The 24,338-nt window shown below is 41.4% G+C and overlaps 1 long non-coding RNA gene across 1 annotated transcript in view; it reads left to right on the top strand.

Annotated features, from left to right (window-relative positions):
• The window catches only part of LOC112400962 (uncharacterized), a 327,875-nt gene that overhangs the window by 174,221 nt on the left and 129,316 nt on the right, over nucleotides 1–24,338 (top strand). The window lies entirely within an intron of this gene.

Genomic DNA, 24,338 nt, shown 5'->3' on the forward strand with positions numbered 1-24,338 from the left:
GAGAGAGAGTCATGGACATATATACACTAACAAACGTAAGATAGATAGCCAGTGGGAAGCAGCCGCATGGCACAGGGATATTGGCTCGGTGCTTTGTGACAGCCTGGAGGGGTGGGATAGGGAGGGTGAGAGGGAGGGAGACGCAAGAGGGAAGACATATGGGAACATATGTATATGTATAACTGATTCACTTTATTATAAAGCAGAAACTAACACACCATTGTAAAGCAATTATACCCCAATAAAGATGTTAAAAAAAAAAAAAAGTGGTGCTTTGGTAACCATTTACTCTGACAAGGTTAAGTTACTTCAACTCAATAGACCTCAGACTTTTCTATCAGTAAAATGAAGATTTGGACTAGCTAGTAAAAAAGTTTCCTTACAACTCCAAAATTTGACTCTATGATTTTATGTATTGTAAAACATGGCAAATATACATAACTTAAAAAGTTTGTGATGTGGGAAATCAGAAAGATTTTGAGTTTGACTTATTGAAGTATTATTGTTTAATTTTAATTTATTGATGTATTTATGCTCATTTGTATTTCAGAAAGTATTACAAAATAATTAGGTGATCAAACATTTGGGGGGTTGTTTGTTTATAAACATATACTTGGTAGAATGGCCATTGAAAATTATAATAAAAATATGAACACTGACTTAAATAATATACTTACAGAAAATTAAATAGTGAAAAGAAATTAAAACAATAAAACATAATTTAGTATCTTAATGGCCAGCAAACATCAACCATGACTGTTAACATATGACTATTGTCCTAAGTGAAAATTTGTCACTTTTAGTAGAAATTGTAATGTTTGAAAGTTTTATCATCAAGAGTTTGGGTATATTAAACATTCCAGGTAGAGAGAGGCTCTAGACTATGGAATTGACTTTGACTTAAATCCAGGTGACCCCTCTTATGACATGGCTACTGGTTACCTTTTCTTATAGATGTGAGGGAATGGTTAGGAGTGAGTGTGAGACCTTCCCTTTCTTTAGGTCCTTTTAAGGTGCTGAAAGTCTTGTTTCTCCTCTGCCCACGCCTGACTTGCCTGGGGGAGCACAAAGCTGCAGGGCCTGTTTAGCTGCGGCTATTTACGTGTGCTGACCAAGGTTTATATGCCATTCGCTTTCATATCAGAACTCTCTAGTTGAGAAAGCACCTTTGAAAAATTCAGTGATGCCTATTCCAGGAGGGATTTTTATTTGAAATTCTTGCTTATTACTCCTTCCTCTTCATTTTGGTCTCTTTTTCTTCTTCCTTCACCATGATTCTCCATTCATTTATTCACTCATAAACACATACGGGACACTTCCTGTACACCAAACACTTTGTTGGGTCATGAGGATAGAGAGCTAAAGATATGCTTCTCACCATCTAAGAGCTTATTGCCCAGTATGATTTTTTTGGGTGCAAAGTCTTTGCAAGATTGGTCCTTTGCTGTTTATAACCACTGGGCATATACTTATACTTTGAATGCTTAGCTTTTTTTTTCTTTTAATTCTTTTTGATGTGGACCATTTTTAAAGTTTTATTGAACTTGTTACAATATTGCTTCTGTTTTATGTTTTGGTTTTTTGGCTGCAAGGCATGTGGGATCTTAGTTCCCTGAACAGGGATTGAACCTGCACCCCCTGCATTGGAAGGTGAAGTCTTAACCCCTGGACCACCAGGGAAGTCCCTGAATGCTTAGCTTTTGATTCTTAGCTTTAAATAATTGATTCCTAAATTATGTTAAGTATCTGTGAAAGTCAATCAGCCAAAGCTGTCTTTAACCATCAGTTAAAAAGATATGACCGGGCTTCCCTGGTGGTGCAGTGGTTGAGAGTCCGCCCGCCGATGCAGGAGACATGGGTTCGTGCCCTGGGCCGGGAAGATCCCACATGCCATGGAGCAGCTGGGCCCGTGAGCCATGGCCGCTGAGCCTGCGCGTCCGGAGCCTGTGCTCCACAACGGTAGAGGCCACAACAGTGAGAGGCCCGCATACCGCAAAAAAAAAACCAAAAAAAAAAAAATATGGCCACTTAATATTAGTTTTCTTTCATTTTGCAAATGTCTCTTTTTCAATGAGAATTTCAAAACCAGGATAATGATTTTGCAGCTTTAAGCTTTCTGATAACCAGCTTCTAATCTTATTGGTCACTAAATTTGAGGGTGGATGTGGAAAGAATATTTTTATTTAGGTTATAAGGTCTGGCTCCTCTCTTAAACTTTACTGAAATCCTCTGATGAAGCTATAAACTTCCTGCTTCCATTTTCTTTTCTTTCTCCTTAACAGTTATGGATATAGGAGACAAAGACTTAGATCTCTTTGAAATTTATGGGATACTTAGTAGAGAAATTATTGCAAGCTTTCAGAGTTGGGGATGGAGAAGCTACTTAAGGCTATTATTGTAGCTAAGCTGAAGGAGAGGGAAATAATAGGAAAAGGCCATTATAAGGAGCCACAGCAGTCAATTTGTTTGAGCCAAAGACAATGACTGTTTTGATTCTTTATTGCTTCATAACTCTCCTCTTCCCCAAAACTTTGTGGCTTAAAACAGTAACCATTAATTATATCTCCTAATTCTTTGGGCTGACTGGGTTCAGCTGAGTGATTCTTCTGGTTCACATGAAGTTATCTGGGGCTGCAGCTACTTTGGATCTCAACTGGGCCAGAGCACCCAAAATGGCATACTTAGGTAGCAGTGATGCTGGCCATCAGCTGGTAGCTCAGCTAGGGCTGTCAGCTGGGGGCCTTGATTCTTCTTGAGACCTCCTAAGCATCTCCTTATGGCTGCTTAGGCTTCTGTGTAGCGTGGTGGTTGCATTTCAAGAGGCAGGAAGTGGAGGCTGCCAGTCCTCGTAAAGTCTGGCCCGAAAGTGGCATAGCTTCCCTTCCCTTATATTCTACTGGTCAAAGCAGTCACAGGCCCAACTTATATTCAAGGGGGTAAAGACTTCACTTCTCATGGGAGGCAGTGACAAAGAAATCCCAGTTAACTTTAATCAACTGTAGTAAATCTCTGTGTAACTAACCAATATAAAAGCTAGTGTTTGAAAAAAAGAGAGCAGTATAAAAAAGACTGGGTATCTCCTGAATGCATGTGATATAAAGGGGGAAATTAGCTGCTCCTGATCACGTTCAGCTGGGTTTAAGAAATGGTTACCTTAGACCAGGGGTCCTCAACCCCTGGGCTGCACCAGCAGGAGGTGAGCCGTGGGCGAGCCAGCGAAGCTTCATCCGAGACTCCCTATCGCTCCCAATCACTTGCATTACCGCCTGAACCATTCCTCCCCCCACCACTCCATCCCTGGAAAAATTGGCTTCCACGAAACTGGTCCCTGGTGTCAAAAGACTGGGGACCGCTGCCGTAGATCATTCATTCTCAAACTTGAGTGTTCAGAATTTCTAGGAGGGCATGTTGAAACACATATTGCTGGACCCAACCCCTAGAGTTTCTGATTAAGCAGCCTGGGTTGGGGCCTGGGAATTTGAATGTCTAACTAACCCTCAGATGATGCTGATACTACTGGTCTTAGGAACCACAGTTGGAGAACCACTGTTTTAGACTGTGCAGGGCCAGAAAAAGCGAGGAAAAAAAAAAGAGAGAAAAGAAGGAAATATATTCTTTTCCTCTAATGGTATTTTTAAAAGCCAGTAGTATAAATTTAAGTTTCAGGCCACCATGAACATGTTAACATGGGGCCTTTATGTTTGTCATGGTCATTAATCCTAGTGCTGCAACATCAACCCCTGAAATCTCATTAGTTTAACACAGCAAAGGCTATTCTTACTTATGTAAAGTCCAGTGTGAGTCAGTAACTTTCCTCTGTTTGGCACTACAGCATCTGGAACATGTGGCCCTCAGTATTGCTGAGGCAGGGAAGAGGGAAGAGAGATGAACAAGGCATACCAGTTCTGAAATGCCTCAGCCTGGAAGTGAAACAGGTTAACTTCTCTGAGAGTCCTTTGGCCAGAACTAGTCACATGACCTCAACCTAAACGCAAAAGAAGCTGGGAGATGTTGGGAGCATGTGGATAATTAGCAAGCCCTGACTATCTCTGCTAAAGCACGCAACTAACTTTAATGTCCCATATTCTGTGATTAGGCAGGGCTGGAAGTAGAAAGAGTCCCACGGGCCCTCAAAACCATATGTACACCTCTTCTTACAATTCTTCAAACATTACTGTTATGACTTTAAAATATTTATTCTCGTCTATGAGTAATTTATGGTTTTATTCCTAATTTTCTGTGTGACATTAAACAGAATGCCTAATGACATCACTATCTCAAAAGGAAAATCTGTTGTAAAACCTCTTTTTCTCCTATTACAAATAACTTGGTAAGTCTTTGTTCCAGGCCATTTTAGTTGTTCTGTTAAAGAGTGATGAACACCATCTCTTTTTCTTTGCTGATTTTGCCAAGCACATAATTCTTTAGGTAATTACTGAAGTGATTACTTATGCTTCAGGAGTCTCGACAGCTTGTGCTGACTGGCATCAGGGCATTATCAGGACTTTAAAACCACCTGTGGGTGTTTTTGAAAACAAAGGAATGTTTTAACCATATTATCTAATACTGTTAGCCAAGTATTAGGTAATACAGTACAGAATATTGTCAGTGAGAAACAAAGCTCAGGTTTGGTTTAATTTCTTCATCAGCTTCCCTTTTACTGCTGTTGCCTACCTTTGTCTGGAATTCTTTTCTTACGGTGCCTCCACAAAAATTTATACAGTAAATCGCCTACATACGAACCTTTAAGTTTTGAACTTTTAAAGATGCAAACCTATGTTCGAATGTCCAGTCGTGAAAGTTAGTTCACATGTCTGGCGTACACTGTCACGTGCGTGCATCCTCTACAAGTGGTTGTGCTTTTGTGTACTTTACTGTGTACAGTACTGTACAGAGTACAGTATCTTTATTTCAAGCTAGATCTGCAGGAGGATGACTTCATTGAACTCCTTGCTGTGCAACACAAGGAACTTAATGAAGAGCTGATGGAATTGGAGGCCCAGAGAAAGGACGAAGAGAGACAAGAGGAAGAAGAAGTAACTGAAGAACCGAAGAGATTCACAGCACAGGAAAGGGGATTTTCGTCATTTGAGGAGGCGCTATTAGTTTTTGAGGCACAGGACCCGAACGTAGAACGGTACACGAAGGTTGCAGCAGCCATTCAGAATGCAATCCAGTGTTACCATGTCATCTATGTTGAGAAAAAAAGAGCTACTACCCAGACATCACTGGATCGTTTTTTCAAGAGGGTAGATAGAATTGAATCCAGCAAGGAACCAGAACCTGTGCCATCAATGTCAGGCGTGAGTGCGATTGCAGCTTGCCCTCCATCTCCTATTGCTGGCAATCCTTCAGCTCTAGCATCTCCCACCTCCTCTCCCTCCTCCAGTCAGTAACTCTTCTTGCCTGTTCACTCGATGCCAGCCCCTGTGTGCCAGCTGTTGTACTGTACTTTTTAAGGTACTGGACTATAAGATTAAAAATGTTTTCTTTATTTTTGTGTTTGTTTGTTTTTTATGTATTATTTGTGTGAAAAGTATTATAAATCTATTACAGTACAGTACTATATAGCCAATTGTATTAGTTGGGTAACTAGGCTAATTTTGTTGGACTTACAAACAAATTGGACTTACGAACTCACCCTTAGAACGGAACTCGTTTTTATGTAGAGCACTTACTGTACTGGTGAGCAGGACTCCAGCCACATAGAGACTGGTCATGGGAAAGCAGTTCCTATTGTACTCTGCTGATGGGAAGACTTTATTTGGCAGATAAACATGCTTAGGAAATGCTACACACACAGTCTCAGTAGCTTTGAGGCAAATTTCCATTTCAGTTTTGTCTCTTAAATTCTGCAGACTTAATTAACACCTCTGATGTGTTCAAACAATACGATGATGAGATGTTTCCTGTAGAAACATGCTTGACTCATAGCAGTCACCTGTTTGGTAAACTGAAACACTGTATGTCATGATTTTTAAAAAACATCCAAGTTGTGTGCCTTGATGCCTTAGTTATATGGTCTCAGTTTATACTTAGAATCTTTATAGGATTTTCCCTCCACAATTATTTAGTAGCTACCAGACAGACGGCTTCTTTAAATTAATAAGTGACAGATCAACATAACTCCACTGAGCAGGTGAAGAAACTGAGACAATTTCGTGGCTAGCCCAAAGCATCTTGGTGAGTCAGGGGCAGATTTAGGATTAACCTTCGTTCATATGCCCAGACCAGAGCACCTTGCATAACTCTGAAGTTAAATTTCTGGAGGCAAGGACACTCTCTTTATTAAATATTTACTAGAACAGTAGGATGATGTATAGTTAAAGAAATCGGTGACTCTTTAAATCAAGTTATGTGATTCATCTCAGAAGTGTGGCTGTAATTGCCTACCCAGATGGGTGAAGAAAGACTTGAGAATACGCAGAAGGCTGCCTAATGTAGTGGAAAGAGCGAGGCACTACCGCTGGAAGAAGCATGTTCCAGTGAGAGCTGTGTGACCTTGGTCATGTCACTTAACTTCCCAAGAACCTTAGTGTCTCCGCTTGTAATATGTGAGGCATCAGCGTAGATGTTCCCTAAGGTCTAAATTTCTATTGCAGATTTTTGAAACTGTTATGTTTGTGTTAGGAAGCATCCTCCGTAGGTGAATCTTAATCCAACCAAAATTTCCATTCTTTTAAAGAGTTATTTCTAAGTGCAATTGCTATGAGAGAGAGTTTCCTTGGCTCTAACTTGGCATCTGGAATCTTCTCTCTGTCATCAGCTCTGCTGAAGAGCACAGAAGGGAATCGGAGAATGAAGCTTGGCTGTGAAGAGGTTGAGTGTACAGAGCAAGCACAAACTTGTAAGGCCAGGCTCTCCTTACAGCCCTGCTTTCCATTTTCCCCAGAGCTGGAGGCTGAACTCTAAACCACCTCCTGCTACCCACGCACCTTACTGATGGATAGAAGAAATCTTGGCGTGGGGAGAGTGTTTGCCAGGTTATTTTGGTAGCAGCTCTTGTATTCACCCTCACCCCCGTGTACTTGGTTGGTTTGCCATGGAAAGAGTCTGGGGGAATTTGCTTTTTCAAGTTTTTCCTCTTCTCCCACGCTTGTGCCAAGTGAGAAGAAAAATGGGGCATCAGCCTCATGGAAATACAACGGTGCCTCCCTATTTCTCCACCTGCCCCTGTGGAAGGGAGCTTGATGACCCTCATCAAGGGCACAGCATGGGGGTTGGAGTCCCTTTGAAGGGGTATTCTCTAAAGAGGCTTATTTCTGAATATCACTCACCCAGAGGCCAGTTTCACATCCTGCAAAAAATCTCTGAGAGAATGTGTCAGCAGAACCAGCATTGCATGTCTAGACAAAGAATTGATATTAGCATCATCAGCCAGCATCCAATCTGTTAACTCTTGTGTAAGCATTTGCTATCTGTGCCCCAGGCATTTTTTGGCTTAAAGTGAAAACCGTAGCTCTAAGATTTAGATTTAGGTCTCTCAGGGGGGTCTTTCAAGGGAAGGAATCACAAGGTACCTTACTTATTTCAAGATCAGATATTTTAGTGATTAGTATGAAAGTCTCCTCTTTTTTTCCTTCCTCAGTAAAATGGTGGCTGTGTCGTCACCACCTTCACTGTATTATATATTCATTATTTAAAAAAAATATTTATGAAGCAACCTCTCGAAACCTATGCAGGGCATTCTGCTAGGTTCCGCTGATACATTGATGAATAAATCAGCTAAGGTCCCTGCCCCTCTGGAGTTTATAGCTTAATGAGGAGACCACAAACAAGAGTAACAGGATATTTCTGTCTCAGTTTCGACTGAGGCACCAAAGAACAAAGCAGTAGGTGTTGAGTTCCTTGGCTTTCTAAATCGAGGTGCTAGACTACCTCTGCAGGATTTGCAGAAAGGGTGCCTCAGAACTGGTTCTGCCAGCCTGACCCATCATCCACCTCCAGGACATTGATGAGAAGGCTTGGTGTTCTTGGAGGTTCAAGTGCTGGTAGGGAGAGTTTGTTTGAGGAGAGTTGTCACTGTGCTGAGTGGTTGTCCTCACCTTGGGGAGGGGCTACGTGTCCCCTCCCTCAAACCTCTTTGGGAGGAGGCTTCTAGGGAACCACTCAGAGAGAGCACCATCCTGTGTTGCCTGGAGTTTGGGAACTTGGGGACTAACATCTGAGGCATCTCAAGGCAAAGGCCAGAGTGGAGGAGGGTAGGACATGGCGATGGGAGTCACAGCAGAGAAGAGGTGGCTGCACTGGGAATGCCAGCACTTTTGGAGTTGACTGGGCAAGAATTGACTCTGAGGAAAGAACAGATTGGGTCATCTTGAAAGTAACTTGACAAGAAGGACATATGGAGGGGTGAGGTGACTTTGGAAAAAAAGCCGGGCTTTTAGAATGGGGCAGCTGAGTGGGAATGAGGGGGAAATTCTTAAGGGGCCAACCAGAAGAGGGCTTTGCCCAGTAAAACTGCTGTGGATAAGACATCTGCCACTATGGGAGTCACTGAAACCCCATAAAGAATGGGCTTGGGAAGCTTGGTTGTCTGCTAAGTGCAGAGGCACCAAGCCCAGATTACAGCCATATCTGACAAGTTAGATCTATTTTCCCCTATTCTAATCTATCCCTTGCACCCACCTGGAAGGGCCTGAATCCACAGCTAGCAAGATGGGAGGAGGTGGGGTGAGGAGAAGTTTGCCCCATTGGACAATCTTCCAAGCCTGAAGCAGATCTGAGCTGGCAGAGGGGAGAAATAGCAGGTTAACTTAGGTTTGCAGTTTTGATATTAAAATCACCCGAGAAAAGGGACTATTTGCTTATGATCAGGAAATGGCTAGGATAGCTATGGGACAAGTGGGAAATTTTCATCTAACGACAGGGAAGGACGTATGAAGGGAGCAGATTTGAAGTAGCAGAAGTAGGAGAGGATAAATCGCTTTTAGCTCGTGCCATACTGATCCTGGTTCTTTTATTAACCGGGTAACACTAGTGAATGAATAAAATATAGAATTATAAAACTGTGTTCTTAAAGGATAATGGGCAGGGGTGGTAGTGGTCTGGAGCCCACTTAGAGAGCTCGACAAGGGTGACCTCTCAGGAAACAATAATTAATGAATGAGAAGGAGCCAGCTGTGCTGTGTTTGGTGAGAGTTGGGGGAAGGCGGTCCCTGCAGGGTCCAGGCAGAGGAACAACATTTGTAAAGTTTATGTGGAGTCATGTGATCAGTACCCAGTAAACGTTCGAGTGGCTTCAACCAAGGATATGTTCGTTCTTTGTACAGGGCACTGAGTTAAATGCCAGGACTACAAACAGGATAAATGCCTCCTTCCCTGAGGTTTAAGGCTTAATTGATCAACACATTAAAACAAACAAACAAAATGAAACAAAACAAAAACAAAAAAACAAAACAAAACAAAACAAAAAAACTTTGATGAAAGGTTAAGATCTAAAGGCTATGAAGAGCGAAGAAGCTCTTGCCCTCTGCTCTTAAGCTCCTGATGGCCCCAGGTAACGTTCTCCCTTTTGGAGAATTGCCATGACAAGCAGACTCTTTTAGTGCGCTGGTGACCTTTTATGGAGTGCAGGGGCAGCTGGACAGAGAAACATAGAGCTCCCCGACAGTTCCAGGAGGGAGGGAAAACCTCTGAACTTGTCCTAGGGCTCTGTTTATGTGTAAGACTTAGAAAACACTACTTGCTGTAGGCACGCCATCCAACATAATAGAGGTACGATGTCAACAACTCTGTCAGTTGGGGCAGATATAACTCCTCGCATTGACACAATGATTGGAAAATTGGCTTGCCTTAGCTGGCATAAGTTGTTCACTCAGGAAATGAAAAGAACAGAAAGCTGAACTGGTGACCTGGTCACGGCCTGGGGAGAGTCTTTTTGGGAATGTGGACTCATCCATTTAAAGCTCAGATCCTGGGCAGATAGTGACCTCAGCGAGTGTCTGTGTGGGTGGCACTTTCCCAGCCTCACTGGGGTTCTAGGTGGCACTCAGTCTCCACCAGGAAATGGAGCATCTCAGGGCAGGGAGCAGTGTACCAAGGCCTGTGGGGCTCTCAGGAGACAAGGACTAGACAACCCCTGCTTTCAAGGAACACCCTTGTTGGGAGATAAAACTGCCGTTGCCAACATATCTGGCAGGCACACGTGCAGAGCCAACTCAGGGAGGTGAAGAAAGAGGTGAAATATGCTTTCTGTGAATACCAAGAAAAGGAAGTGCAATCTCAATGACCAGAGTTTTCCATGTCCCTAGCTTTTAATTTTGTCTGTTCACTTTCCCAATAACACATGCTCAACAGAGAAACTAGCAAGTGCAGACAGTGTAAGAGATCAGTGTTGTTCATTTTTAAAGAATATTTTGTAAATAGAGAAGACACTACTGAATTTTGGAGGAGAGAGTTTGTGCTATGTCTTTCCTCTTTTCCCTTTGGTGGGGAGAAGAAATTTGCCCCATTGGAACCTGTGCCCCTCAGAGAGGAACCAATCTCTAAACAGGCTGCCTGGTTCTCAGAAAGTTCTCAATAAATATATTTAAAAATCAAAGTTGGGGGATTTAGGGATCTAAGAGTTTCAATTTTTTAAAAAAAAATTTGAATTAGAGTGCTTTGTAACTAGTCTGTCTTGCCAGTATTATGTAAGGATATCAGACCCTAAACATGCTCTTTGATACTCTTTAACTTAAAAACACAGTGAGTTTCAAAAATCAGTTTTCAAGTTGATATTGTGGTCCTTGGGTGTACTTTTTCCTTGGCAACACACAGTAGCAGAAAGAGCACAAGCATTTGAGTCAAGCAAACATGCATTTGAACACCAGCCTTACAACCTGTAGATCTGGAGTCTGGGACCCTGCTCTAGAGTTCCACTTTGGAGGGTCCTCTCTGATCCTGTGACAGTTGCAGCCCTCCTCATAGAGAGAGAAGTCTGAGGGGCTGAGAACACATGCCCACCTGAACCCTCTGTCCCTGTGCTTTCAGGACCTGAATCCCCTGCCCAGGCAACTGAGAACACACTTCCAGGGACTGCTGGGGCCTGGGATAGGCTGGCTGGGCTGTCCACCCTTTGCAGGATGGGGCCTGACCGGGATGCGTGTGGGGTGAGAGGCAAGGAGGATGGGGCAGTGGGCTGGGGAACTTCCATTTGTCCTCTATATTGAGTACTGAAAGTGTCACACTGCTTGCAATCCACTTGACCATTCTGAAGGTCATTTTTCTCCTTTGAAAATGTGTATAAGAATTCCTATCTTACAGATATTAAGGATCCAATCAAATTATTTTATAAACATAATTGTATGGAATATAGTAAATGACAAGTTCTTATCACTGCTACCAATCATGGCAGGAGTTTCAGGCTAAACTCAAAATGTCTGCTAAATCCATCACACAACTGAAATGCACTACTAATTATATTATTAGCACTAACAGTATTTCAGGTATATGGTTTCTTATCTAAAACCTTTGGGGCCAGATGTTTTCAGAATTCAGAATTTTGTGGATTTTAGAAATATGTGCATAAACCATATATCGCATTGCCCCTGGAATAGTTGAGGCAGGGCCATGTTATCAAATACATTAATATTTTTATAGCAAAACCTATTGAATGAATATGTGTGGTAAGTAAAGGCTATACATGATAGTATAGACCCTCTCAGGATTTTTATCATCCAGTCCTAGCTCCCCTGTGGTCTCTATATGGCGTCTGAAACTTGCTTCTCCCCAGGGTTAATATTCAAAGTGTCTGACAATCTATGTCCTGGAGCTGCAGCTGGGTCTTACTGTGCCAGGCACTACCTCTTTAGGTACAGAGGGTCCAATAGGAGGGCACTCACCGAATGACGTTTGAAGGGATGTGGAAATGGCTGACAGCAGCTGCAATTTATCAACCTGAAGAGGTGTCTTGATGTTGTAACATTCAGGAAAAGTAAATGGCCTCATATCAGTTTAGGTTATTTTTTAAAAATAACTTTTAAAATTTTAGAACAGTTTCATATTTATAGAAGGATTGTAAAAATAGTACGGAGACTTTTCCATATGGCTTTCATCTTACCTTAGTATGGTACATTTGTCACAATTAATAAACCAATATCGATACATTATTATGAACTGAAATCCATACTTTATTCAAATGTCCCTAATTTTTACCTGCTCTCTTTTTCTGTTCCTGGATTCCATCCAGGACACTCCACTTCATTTATAGTTGTTATGACTCCATAAGCTCTTATTGGCTGTGACAGTTTCTCAAACTTTTCTTGTTTTTCATTACATTGATAGTTTGAGGAGTACTGGTCAGATATTTTGTAGAATATCCTTCAACTGGGATTTGTCTGACAGTTTTCTCATGATTAGACTGGGGTTATGGGTTTCGGGGAGGAAAACCACACAAGTGCCATTCTCACCACATCGGAAGGGTACGTACTATCAATATGACTTATCACCGTTGATGTTGACCTTGATCACCTGGCTGTGGTAGTGTTTGTCAGTTTTCCCCACTGTAAAGTTACTCTTTCTTCTCGCCTTTTCATTTTGAACTTGATGGAAGTCACTCAGTACAGCCCATGCTTAAGGAGTGAGGAAGTATGCCCCCCTCCTAGAGGGGGGAGTGTCTGTAATTGTTTGGAATTCGTCTGTGCAGGAGATTGGTCTCCTCTTTCCATAAATCAGATCTCGCTGCCAAATGGCTTAAGAAATCTTTTTTTTTTCTTTAAAAACGTTTGCATTGTAGATAAGGGATTATGGACCAGAACCAGCGTTATACCTAAATTTTAAAAGTGCTTGCACTCACTGTACCCCCTGGTGATAGAAGAGACTGAGTTGGTGGTTCCTTATAGGAAGAAAGAAAGAAAGGGACTAGTAGGAAGGGATAATGGTGGCCTGTTTCTAAGAGCCGTGGATGGTCCCCTCCCATCACACGTGGCTTGGCTGTACATTCCTAAACAAGAAGTACATTTGGTTGTTTCCATACCTTCGTAACAAATTTATCCTGAAGGGAAATACTGGGAGATATGGTGATGACCAAGTTAAGAGTGTAAGTTTTTAAAAATAGACAAATTTTCCCCTTCGTGTGTTTGTCAGACCTTTTAAAACACGCATTTTCATAGAAACTCTTAAATTGGGATTATTCAGGACTAGGAGAGGTGTGTATAGAAAGAAATGTAAATTGTTCTCGCCCTGGGCATGCAGAGTCACCTCCCACAGTCACCAGGGATCCGCTCCACCCTCCTACATTCCCTCCTCCCTCTGAGATGCCCTGTACCTGCCTCTAGGCAGCAACATGTCCCAAGCTGAGTCCTCTTTCTCCTCAACTCTTCTCACCCTCCTCCCCTCCCAGCTGGGTGAGACCCTCTCAGGATTCTTATCATCCAGTCCTAGCTCCCCTGTGGTCTCTATATGGCTTCTGAAACTTGCTTCTCCCCAGGGTTAATATTCAAAGTGTCTGACTATCTATGCCCTGGAGCTGCAGCTGGGTCTTACTGTGCCAGGCACTACCTCTTTAGGTACAGAGGGTGCAATAGGAGGGGACTCACCGAACGATGTTTGAAGGGATGTGGAAATGGCTGAGAGCAGCTGCAATTTATCAACCTGAAGAGGAGTCTTGATATTTTAACATTCAGGAAAAGTAAATATTATTAGATATATTTTGTATCATATTGGTCATAGGAGCCTTCCAGAATTAAGCTCTAGCCTCCACTTACTGATTACTAACAGAATGCGTACATACCCTCAGGGTTGACTTTCTAGGTTTTGGAGTTGCTCACTGATGCCCCAAGAAGGCATCCATTTTAATTAGGGCTGTAGTGTGACCTAATATTGATATGTTACCGTTCAAACTCACCCCTAAAACCTAATACCCAATGTCATAATGATCTTAGAGCAAACTCACAAGATGGTATGAGCCCCAGGCAGCACCAGAATTGTTTAAAATGGGCTGACAGGAATGTAGCTGTAGTGAAGTTTTTCCTATTTCAGTCTTCAAAGGAACACAGGTCAGGAAATTTCTCTTCTATTGATTTCACTTGATCTGTCTCCAACCTATGACATCATTGCTTACAATTACATGCATCTCTTTAGTATACAATGGGTGATCCTATCTCTTCCACCTAATTTAGTGGAATAATGTGGAGGTCTTGAAAATGGTATGAACTTCTGAGGAAAAAAAAGGTATATGTAGGGGTTATGGGGACATGTGCATGCATATGACTGATTCACTCTGTTGTGCAACAGAAACTAACACAGTATTGTGAAGCAGTTACACTCCAATAAAGATCTATTAAAAAAGAAAAATAAATAAAAGAAAGTTATATGTAATTTAGATGATGAATAATCTTCAAACAACTCCCTGAATTTGAGCTCCAATTAGAGAGGAATAATTAGACATGTTGGCATTGAAGAAATAAAATATTTCAAACCACTCTCTGATCTTGGTCATGTCTCTTTTTCAAAGTCCAAAAATTAAACATAATGATGGACTAGATAAGTTTATTATTCACCATCTGGCTATGCCACTTGATGAACTGACTGGAGTTTCTCAGAGACCTTCTTTTCAAAGGCTCCCCTGGGTTAACAATTCCCTCAAGCCTGTTTTTTTTGTGGTGTCTTTAAACCACATGTCACTGGGTTCAATTGCCTATAGCAAAGGCCTCTCAACTTTTTTGTCAAACTGTTTTATCCATAAAAATTATTTGACTTCTTAAGTCTTATAGTACACTTTATACATTTACTACCAAAATAATACATTATGTATGTCGTAAAACTGTTTGCATAGCTCATTTGGAAATTTCTTGTGTACTGCCTTGTGAAAACCTTGTATCTTGAATTGTTTTTTAAATAGTTAATTGTGATTTACATTTTCATTGATTTATGTTTCCTTTTTGTCTCTGATTAGATTTATAAAACTAAGGTCAAGAATTAAAAAAAGAAAAATATTCTCTCCAACAGAATCTTTCGCTTAACTGGAGTCTTGTCGGGTTTTGCCCCGTTTGTGTGTTCAGCGGCAAGCCACTTAACTTGCATGAGCACTGATTATCTCATCTGTAAAGGAAGGGCTTGGACTAGATGATTTCTAACATCCCTCCAGCTTTATAATTTGGATGATAGGATTTGATTTGGCAAATCTCCCAGAGCGATGTTCTCTGGGTTTGAGAAGGCTGTCCTAATTTGACCATGGATGTTATGAATTTAGAAAAAAACTCTTTTAGAAAACTCCCCAAAGACAAACGCCCTAGAGGCTTGGTGTCCTAAACCATCTTCCTGCTGCACGGATCAGACAGTAGGTTGAGGGGTGCCACTGTGGAATGCCACACCACAGTATCACAGAGGCAGGAGGCTGGTTGCACATGTGAATCATGAAACTGTCAGCAACAGCATTATTCATAAAGAGAACTTCAGTTGAGAGCTGAGTTCAATAATTTTCAGCCCAATATGCCAGCACTTGGCCTTCTCACATTTTTTGGTTGCATTATGTTAAAAATCCTGATTTTATTTTCTAATCCTTTGTGTGTGAGCTGTGGTGTTTAGAGAAATAGATGCATAAAAAATACACATCAAAATGCCACATCCTGTAAACATAGCTTACGCTGATTATTTTAAATGTTTTCTTTACTCAAGCAGGTGGATTTAGGACATAACAGTAATAATAAACACTCATCTAAAGAACAGATTTTGATCAAGGAAGTCTCCCATTGGTTTTATATATATATAATCTTTACTCTGTTGGTTTTCCCAGGGCAAAAATTGCACAAAAGAAACAGACCACAGCTCTTGCAATATAATACCAGTAAAACAAAACAAACAAAAGAAAAAGCACACAAAAAACCAAACAAGCCCCAACCCCCCAGAAAAGCAAACAGAACCTCAAGACAAAAACTGGCCTAACAATGCAAACTAGAACTTAAGATCCTACCACACCTAGGCAGCCACCCATATCCAGTCTGTATCCTGGAAAGACTTATGATTAAGCAAAGAGAGGAGAGACCATGAAAAGAATCAGTCATGGATTTTTAATTTATAAGCACAGACTGATCCCAGGGAAGACTTACAGCAAATTTTATTCCAATGCCTCTTGCTGTTTTTTTTTTATCATACAATCTGTGTCTGTCGGCAACAACCTTTGATTGCTTCTTTAGCCAACCTGAAATGCTAGGAGGATCCTTGTTTAACCCGTTTTTTTGTTTTGTTTTGTTTTGTTTTTTGTGGTACGTGGGCCTCTCACTGCTGTGGCCTCTCCCGTTGCGGAGCACAGGATCCGGACGCGCAGGCCCAGCGGCCACGGCTCACGAGCCCAGCCGCTCCACGGCACGAACCCGCGTCCCCTGCATCGGCAGGCGGACTCTCAACCACTGCGCCACCAGGGAAGCCCAACCAGTTTTTAATAACTACGTCTCTATGCCACCCTCACCATCGTTTAATTTGTTTTCAGGACCAGAGATCTTTACTCACATTATATTTAAGGATCTGTTATAATATTATCAAGGGGGGTTAGAAGTAATTATATAGGAAATGAAATATCAAGAATCTTATATTTCTGTCCCAGGCAAGGACCATAAATTAGTTGTGCCACAGCAGTCCTCTTTTCCATGGGATTATCTTTATGATAACACATTTGACATTTTGTGTAAAAGATGCTTTATATTTGTCATATAGAAAATATGAATGTGCAGTCAGCATTGGCACCTAAGCAGATGTAGATACTGTGGTTAAACACAGGAGGAGATTTCCTATGAAAAGTGGACAAATGTGTATTACATGAAAGTGATTGTCAGCACTACTTTAAGTAGATACTGCTGCCCTTAGTGAGAAGAATGTAGAATAAATGTCAGTTGTTTTTATTTCATGCCTAGATTTTATCTGTTAAAAGTCAGGTTAGGGCTTCCCTGGTGACGCAGTGGTTGAAGCATCCGCCTGCCGATGCGGGGGACACGGGTTCGGGCCCCGGTCCGGGAGGATCCCACGTGCTGCGGAGCGGCTGGGCCCATGAGCCGTGGCCGCTGAGCCTGCGCGTCCAGAGCCTGTGCTCCGCAGTGGGAGAGGCCGCAACAGTGAGAGGCCCGCGTGCTGAAAAAAAAAAAGAGTCAGGTTAGTTCTCTGATTATATGATTTAAATGCTTGAATTGATTCAGTATCATTAATAATTTTGCATTTTGTGACCGCAGTTGTTCAAGCCAGCTGTTTTGCTCACCACCAGGTATGCTCAAAGTGGGGAGAAAGGCAAAGTCTGTGAGTCAACTGAAGTCTGCTATAGACTTTCCTTTAGATTTAAAAAGAAAAAATTTAAATCATGATATTCCATGTGGAAAATATACTCTACTGTCTTTTTTTATTTTTAATGCCAGGGAAATCCCCACAGCACGTTCAAGGCTAAATAAGCAGGGAGGTTGCAGACCATGCTTATACTTTATAGTCTGGGTATTTGGGAGACTCTCTGAGTCAGCACCCTTTCTTCTGTGCCTTCTGCCGTCCCTGCCTAGGAAGGCCAGTGTGGGTAGGGCTAGCCTTAACTGTGGGGACAGTCAGTAGGTGGCTGTCTTAAAAATGCTATTTTCCCCCCTGTTAATTTGTCCTTTTCAGATATCTATCTATCTACCTATGATGTATATATATGTAATTTACACACTTGATAAAATGTATTGAGTACATTTATGTACAAGGTATGTAAAAGACAGAAGATAGAAAAACAAGTTTCAGTGAGTCCTTTAGCTTACAGAGATGTGTAGAAAATGAGACATAGTCACCTATAATAAAATATAACGTAGAAAGTGTCAAGTGCCATAAAAGGGAAAGAGCTGAAGTACTCTTTCCTTTGGGTTAAATGAACACATACTCTGGGTACAGCCTCATTTTGGCTCCAGTCTGGATAATTGGTCTGGTTAGCCCATCATCTCGCAGAATCTGAAACAAGAAAACCCATGAGGAGTAAGATTTGCTGGATGAGGCATTGCAAAATCAGATCAGGAAGATGGTTGGCTGATTGTTAACAATCCGTCTGTAAATCTTTACTGAGTCTCCACTTTGGGCTGGGCCATGGGGATATGGAAGAGAACAATCCAGATGTGGTCTCTGCCCTCCAACAGTCTGGAAGTTGTTTTAGTGAAGAGCATGATCAAGCAGAAATCAGGAGAGTGTGCAGAGAGAATAAACTGGAAAAAAAAAAAAAAGTAGCTTTACCTGGTTATAGTTATGCTATGCGTTAGCCAAGAATGTGAGTAAATGTCGTGAGTCTAGATCTAATATTTCCCTTTTTTCCCTTTGCATTGAATCTGTCTGTGAATTAGGCAGAAGTACCAGGAATTGTAGTGGAAAATAGATTCTGGAATGGTCCAGAGCCTGGCTAAGGGAAGAGGAGGGAGAATTGGTGGGCAGCCTTGGTGGTGCAGTGGGATATGAAGAATGGGAATTCTGGGAAGAGATGGCTCTGTATTGGAGATGCTGCCATTTATGGTTATATGCTGCCATTTATGGTTATATTTATAAATATTTTGATTCTGAGAAGATTAGAAGTGGCTGAGGAGAAAGGGAAAGCTCTGAGGGGTGTCTGGCAAGTGGGTGATAGGAGAGGAGAAAGCAACAGTGGAATGTGACAACTCAGCAAATTCCTCAATCTTTTTTCCCCATTAGCTAAGGAGATAGTGTCTTTGAGTTGGTGATAAGAGAAGACAAATGGAATGGAGAAGGAGGATAGAGCAGAAACCTGAGCCATAGTTGGGCTGGGTGCCCTTCTCTGGGGAGGATATATGTATGGAGAGGTGCAGAGATTGACTAAGGACAGATTTTAAACCAAGAAAGTCTATGAGAAAATGTGTTAAGTACTTTAAAGAGTTAAATAATGTAAGAATCAATTGTATTTATTGTTTTCATTTATGTCTCCAGTCTGCCCTCTCTCCTCTCTTCCTGTTTTCCTCCCTTCCTTTCTTTCCTTTTTTTTTTTTCCTTTTTTAAGTACTAATTAGGACATATAATTTCTTTTTTCCCTGGTGAATAACTTCCCATCTACCTAGTGGTGTGCTGATAAAAAAAAAAGCATATTTATGTACATACATTTATTATAAACTTTTTTATATGAAGGATGTATAGCACACAATTTACAAATAACAAAATATACAATACTCTTTATTGTAAATTTCATATAGCCAATTGATTCTCACAGACTGCTTTTATTGATTTTTGCTGAACTCCTATATACTTAGCCAACCTGTGGTTGCAGCTGATGGAAGAGCATAGTTCTGACATGAATGTTAGTTACGTTTTCATTAGAGTTAATAAGTAAAATACAGGTAGATCAATGATGACAACTGTCAGAACTTCACTTGTTTGTCAGTGGTGTGATGACTTCTTTGCTGAACTAGCTAATAATTTTTGAATACTGGAAGAATAATTTCTGAAGGGTTTGTTTGTTTTTGTTTTTATTTTGTTTTATTCATAAGGTGTAAACTACAAATAGGACACAGTTTTGAGTTTAATCTGCATTATTAACATTTTCTCACTTTCATTATTCATTATTAACATTTTCATCACTTTCTTAAATGTAAGCAATTAACAAAACAATAAATCAAGCCCCGACTGGTAGCTTTTGCCAATTTCCATGGTGTTAATACTTCCAGCATAGTGTCAACTGAACATGCAGTTGGCTAGTAATGGGCAGCAGCATACCATAACACATGGACCATTTCCTCCAATTCAGATACAATAGAGGTAAATCAGAATAGATAACAGTAAATGTAGTAAATTAATTAGGAAATGATGAATTTTGAGTATTTATGACCTTTCTTTTGATACATTTTTGAGAATTTATTAACTTAATTTTTAATATAATGAATTTAGTTGTAAGTTTGTATAATTTAATTTTTAATAATGGCAGCATTTAACAAATAACTGAAAAATTCCTGAAACTGTAACAGTCAGCTCTCTTGGGCCAGAATGAGCTACTATTTTCATTATTATATTATAGTTTAGGAATCTAGGTCTCAGAGAAGTAAAATTTTTTCTAAGTCACATACCTACTAGGAGATTCATCTTTTTTTTTTAAAACATCTTTATTGGAGTATAATTGCTTTACATTGTTGTGTTAGTTGCTGCTGTATAACAAAGTGAATCAGCTATACGTATACATATATCCCCATATCCCCTCCCTCTTGCGTAGGCGATTCATCTTGAACCCAGATTTTTTACTCCAAATCTCATGAAGACAGTCACTCCAGAGAATCTGGATAAAGGGCACCCCATCAAATACAACACAGAGAAAGTCATGCAGAGAGACTTTGAGATCCCCAGGAGCCTCTTTGCGCTACCTAACCTTACCAGTTTTCTCTGCTCTGGGTGTTTGGTTCTATTCCACCAAAGAAATTCCTGTTCTGATTCTTTCTGGACCATATACTACTAGGTCAAGTTATTGCTATGAAGGATATCTTCCAATTTGCATAGTCTCTTAAACAATCAGTTTACAGGTATTTGTTGAGTAGCTGTGAACAAGGTCCTGTGCTTGGTGCTGCAGTCATTCACCCCCTCCGTACACTTCTGACAGGTCACACTTCCTCTTGTTTATGAGGGGAAAAAGAGCCAAGTCGGAATCATCTGTGTGGCAAGTCTACTATTCATTGGATTATAAAGCTTTAATGTTTGGACGTAGATTATAGTTTTAGTTTGGCAGGTTTTCCTCTCTAGTTAGAGTTAATAGTTTAATATTGGAACACTTTTTTTGGTGGGGGGCTCTAATTTGTTTAAGAATTTTTAGAGGAAATACAATTTCTCTCTCTCTCCCTCTCTCCCTCCCTCCCTCTTTCTCTCTCTTTGTACAGCTTCTGAATCATGATTTGTATTCTTGCTAATCTTTTCCTTTCTAACCAATAAAAATGAGTAAAATTGTGGTTCCTTATTTTGCCATAGAATTAATGGATCTGACCATATACAATCCCTGTAATTCATCCCTCAAATGGGATGTGTGGTATTCTAACATTTCACCAAAATATATATTTAAATTTTTTTGGCTTTTAATGAGTTAAAAAACTTTCCTCCTCAATCAATTATTTTCTATTCATTTCAAATTTATCTAGGCAAACTGATATTAATAGTTTACTATCAACTCAATAGGAAGATAACACATTTAGACTGGATTTTTCAATGTATGTGAAAAAATACTTAGCCTCATATGTATCTTTTTATGTATCAAACCAGAAGAAAATCAGCATAAGCTTTTTAACTTTATAAGACATAGACTTTCCTTACTTTTATTATTGCTCTAACAGTAATACTCAGAAAACGTAGTAGAAACTAACTATGAAATAGTACACTTGAGTAAATGAAGTCAGTACAATACACAACAGTGGTTTTCCACTGGTCAGGACTCAGTTGATGAGAAGAGCCTATTGGTACATATGAATTTTTTGTCATGGGCAAGGGATTTCCACTTCTTTTTTCTGGGCAGCCAGTGCCAGTGAAGCCATCTTACTGGTTAAGATGGAAATTGCTTTAATTCTGAGGTTCCTTGTTGCACATTTATTCTAAAAAATTATTGAGCATCTGCTGAATGCCAAGCAATCATCTAGGTTCTGGGGGTGTGAAGCACTGAAGTTGACATACAAGGTCCCTGCTCTTATGGAGACTATCATCTAGAGGGAGTGAAGTAAAAATAAACTAGTTGACATAGAAATGATTAAGACACTCTCAAAGAAAGAGACATTTAATGAAGATGGCAAGCAGGGCAATGAGATAGAAAGTGATTGAGGTAACTTTACCCAGGGGTGGTCAGTGATGTCCTCTCTGAGGGGGTGGCATTGTTGCTGAGACTTGAATGACAGGAGGCAACTTTCTGTGGAGCAATCTGTTAGCATTTCATGCAGCTGCTGTTCTTATTTATGTTGTAATGGTTAGACTGGAGTGATACTTCCACTCAGTAAGAGCAGTAAGTTCAGAGCTGTGTTAGTTTTCTCACACTTTTGTGACTTTCTTCTGCTATGTCCTGATTAATTAAAAAAATTTTAAGCCAGTACAAAGAGTACATAGTTAATTTCCCTAGGAGCTCCTATTTGAAGCCAAACTACTGATGGATAATTTCACGAATACCATTATGCCTCTGGTTAGGTCACTACTGTGTAGCGATGATAGTCCAAGTGGGTAAGTGCTATCATAGTGGAAATCATAGGGTGCTATGAGCCTGTTTAGCTCCATTTTGGAGACCAGGTTAAATTTTTTGAAATAAGAGACTTCTAAACTGGTATCTGAAGGACAAAGAGGAGTTTCCCAGACAAAGGAGCAGGGGAGCAAGAGGGAAAAGTCTTCCATGCAGAGGAACATGTGCAACAGCCTCTAGGGAGAGAGAATATGGTACCTTCAGGAAGCCACAAATAATCTGAATTTGGCTGAAGTGTATAGCACAAGAGGAAAAGTGGTGCGAGAGAGGACACTAGCAGGAGCCAATTACAGAGGGGCTGGTGAGCCTTGTTAAGAAAGTAAGACTTTAGAGAGACCTTCAAGATGGTGGAGGAGTAAGATGCAGAGATCACCTTCCTCCCCACAGATACACCAGAAATACATCTACACGTGGAACAACTCCTACAGAACACCTACTGAATGCTGGCAGAAGACCTCAGACCTCCCAAAAGGCAAGAAACTCCCCACATACCTGGGTAGGGCAAAAGAAAAAAGAAAAACCAGAGACAAAAGAATAGGGAAGGGACCTGCACCTCTGGGAGGGAGCTGTGAAGGAGGAAAAGTTTCCACACACTAGGAAGCCCCTTCACTGGCAGAGACAGGGGGTGGCGGGGGGAAGCTTCAGCGCCACGGAGGAGAGCACAGCAACAGGGGTGCAGAGGGCAAAGTGGAGAGATTTCTGCACAGAGGATCGGTGCCAACCAGCACTCACCAGCCTGAGAGGCTTGTCTGCTCACCCACCGGCATAGGTGGGGGCTGGGAGCTGAGGCTCAGGCTTCGGAGGTCAGATCCCAGGGAGAGGACTGGGGTTGGCTGTGTGAACACAGCCTGAAGGGAGCTAGTGCGCCACAGCTACCTGGGAGGGAGTCCAGGTAAAAGTCTGGAGCTGCCTAAGAGGCAAGAGACCATTGTTTCGGGGTGCGTGAGGAAAGGGGATTCAGAGCACTGCCTAAACGAGCTCCAGAGATGGGCGTGAGTTGTGGCTATCAGCGTGGGAACCAGACATGGGCATGAAATGCTAAGGCTGCTGCTGCAGCCACCAGGCAGCCTATGTGCAAGCACAGGTCACTGTCCACACCTCCCCTCCTGGGAGCTGTGCAGCCTGCCACTGCCAGGGTCCCGTGGTCCAGAGACAACTTCCCCGGGAGAACGCATGGCACGCCTCAGGCTGGTGCAACGTCACGCTGGCGTCTCCCGCTGCAGGTTTGCCCCACATTCCGTACCCCTCCCTGCCCCCAGCCTGAGTGAGCCAGAGCCCCTTAATCAGCTGCTCCTTTAACCCCATCCTGTCTGGGTGGGGAACAGAAGCTCACAGGTGACCTACACACAGAGGCGGGGCAAAATCCAAAGCTGAACCCCAGGAGCTGTGCAAACAAAGAAGGGAAAGGGAAATCTCTCCCAGCAGCCTCGGGAGCATCAGATTAAATCTTCACATTCAACTTGATGTACTATGCATCTCTGGAATACCTGAAGAGACAACGAATCACAACAAAATTGAGGTGGTGGACTTTGGGAGAAACTCTAGACTTGGGGTTTGCTTTCTGCATCTAATTTGTTTCTGGTTTTATGTTTATCTTACTTAGTATTTAGAGTTTATTATCATTGGTAGATTTGTTTATTGATTTGGTCGTTCTCTTCCTTTTTTTAATATATATATATATATTTCCTTTTTCTCTTTTTGTGAGTGTGTATGTGTGTGCTTCTTTGTGTGATTTTGTCTGTATAGCTTTGCTTTTACCATTTGTCCTAGACTTCTGTCTGTCCTTTTTTTTTTAGTATAGTTTTTAGCGCTTGTTATCATTGGTGGATTTGTTTTTTGGTTTGCTTGCTCTCTTCTTTCATTCTTCCTTTTTTTTTCTTTTTTTATTACTTTTTAATTTTTCTATTTTTAATAATTAAAAAAACACGCCAAGCTACATATTAATCAAACTACTGGGCTTCCCTGGTCACACGGTGGTTGGGAGTCTGCCTGCCAATGCAGGGAACACGGGTTCGAGCCCTGGTCTGGGAGGATCCTGCATGCCGCAGAGCGGCTGGGCCCGTGAGCCACAACTGCAGAGCCTACGCGTCTAGAGCCTGTGCTCCACAGTGAGAGGCCTGTGCACCGCGATGAAGAGTGGCCCCCACTTGCCACAACTGGAGAAAGCCCTTGCACAGAAACAAAGACCCAACACAGCCGTAAATACATAAATTTAAAAGAAAAA

Source organism: Neophocaena asiaeorientalis, unplaced genomic scaffold, assembly GCF_003031525.2.
Source record: "Neophocaena asiaeorientalis asiaeorientalis breed wild unplaced genomic scaffold, Neophocaena_asiaeorientalis_V1.1 scaffold550, whole genome shotgun sequence".
In the NCBI taxonomy this organism is placed as follows: domain Eukaryota; kingdom Metazoa; phylum Chordata; class Mammalia; order Artiodactyla; family Phocoenidae; genus Neophocaena; species Neophocaena asiaeorientalis.